General features: G+C 45.0%; 1 protein-coding gene across 3 annotated transcripts in view; it reads right to left on the bottom strand.

The window, feature by feature from the left end:
* Window positions 1-1,770: 1,770 nt before the first annotated feature.
* The window catches only part of GLYCTK (glycerate kinase), a 14,435-nt gene continuing 14,434 nt past the window's right edge, over window position 1,771 (bottom strand). For all 3 annotated transcript variants that reach the window (XM_043970353.1, XM_043970362.1, XM_043970343.1), the window contains exon 5: window position 1,771. This exon is cut by the window's right edge and continues 1,327 nt beyond it. The gene's annotated coding sequence lies outside the window, so the exon portion shown is untranslated.

Raw genomic sequence — 1,771 nt, 5'->3', positions numbered from 1 at the left:
CCATCTAAGGGATCAGAGATAAAACAAAGACCCAGCCCTAAGGACCCTGGATCCTCGAGAGGGACAGTCAACCTGAGAAAGGGATGCTGAAAGATCAGTGTTGGGCCCCTTCCACCACCGTTCAATCCACCAGTTAGCCCTAAAAGCCAGCACTGGGCAAGCACTTCTAAAGAACCCAGCTCTGCACACGGTGGAGAAACAAAGGGAAAAGCATCTCAGGGTCTTCCCTTGGCTTCAGTCCATCTACAAGGTGGGCAAAAAGTCATGATTTTTTTTTTTTTGCGGGACTATGGGGGTTAAGTGACTTGCCCAGGGTCACACAGCTAGTGTCAAGTGTCTGAGGCCAGATTTGAACTCAGGTCCTCCTGAATCCAGGGCTGGTGCTTTATCCACTGCACCACCTAGCTGCCCCCATGATGTTTTAATAACTTTTTGAAAATTGTTTTCTTTATTTTCCACTATTTACGTGATTTGATTCTTCATACATAATATAAATTCATTTCCTATATATACTATATGTGATGGTGTGGTATTGTAAATTAAAAACAAAAAATAAAGGAGTTATTGAATATTGAAATACCTTCATGAATTTTGGCCCACCCTATGTAGAGTACAGAAATAGGTTATCACTAATTCCAGCAAGGCTGTGGTGGCTTTGCTGGCCCGAGGTTGGTTGCCTCTAGACTCAGACAGAGAAAGGACGATACCATTCCCACTGAGAGTAACGCTGTGAGTGAAAGCATTCCAGCAGAGCAGAGCAGGACCCTGGAGGGGATTGGGCCTAACTATTCACCCCAGAACTTAATTACTGGGCAATGAGCATCTAACCATTCTAACTTGAGAGGTCCTGTTCTAAACCCTATGAATCTCTGCCACCCACAGGGGTACCAAGAGCCTGGTGCAGACCCCCCCATACTCCCTGAGGACTATAAGAATATCAAAGACAGCTTCCTCTAGACAGGGCTGATGCAAGAGCTAAAAATACCTGGAACCTACAGAGATGAAAATCAGGGCAGAGGGAGTGGTTGGTAGTTAGCAGCGGGCAGAGAATTCAGGGAGGGAGAGCCTGGAAGGGGTAGAAACTAAGAACCCCAGAGAGAAGGAATATTTAAATTACCTAGAATTGGCATTTATAGAATAAATGATGAGTCCTACTGGATGCTTACCCAGCAATATTTATCTAATTTTTTTCAGTCTAGACAAGAGCATAACCCATCTATTCTCATTTTCCCAAGATAGTCCATAAATGGATCTAGGAAGATTCTGTCAATAACTCAGGCTGATAGAATGTGAGCAGAGCTCACCTCCTGCCGGGAAGTGGGGTGGGGATGGAGAGGGGTTGTATGGAGGGCTCCTGATGACTAGGGAAAAGGAGGTCATAGACTAAGGGCACGGAGCCTCCAAGCATTTGGAGATGACGATAAAATTGAGTTCGTAGACTATCCATATACATATGGATAAATATGCACATTCATGCACATTGTATGTGTGTGGATATACACACACTCACATATATGTACATATATACACACATGCGTGTCTATGCTGTGTACTTAAGGCTACATTTGTATCTGTGTTAAGTACATACACACACACACACACATACACACACACGGACCAGTTTGTGCCATTGAGGACAAAGGTGTTGAATGGAACCCACTCTTAGAATTCCCCAGCTACCCTGATGCCCCAGGACACAAGTGGGGGGGGGGGGGCTCTGGATCAGAGCCTGGCTCACAAGCAGAACCAAGAAAAAAAATCACCACTAGCC

Source organism: Dromiciops gliroides, chromosome 1 (genome assembly GCF_019393635.1).
Source record: "Dromiciops gliroides isolate mDroGli1 chromosome 1, mDroGli1.pri, whole genome shotgun sequence".
NCBI lineage: Eukaryota > Metazoa > Chordata > Mammalia > Microbiotheria > Microbiotheriidae > Dromiciops > Dromiciops gliroides.
The sequence above is the reverse complement of the archived record's forward strand: the minus strand, read 5'-3'. Positions and strand labels throughout refer to the sequence as shown.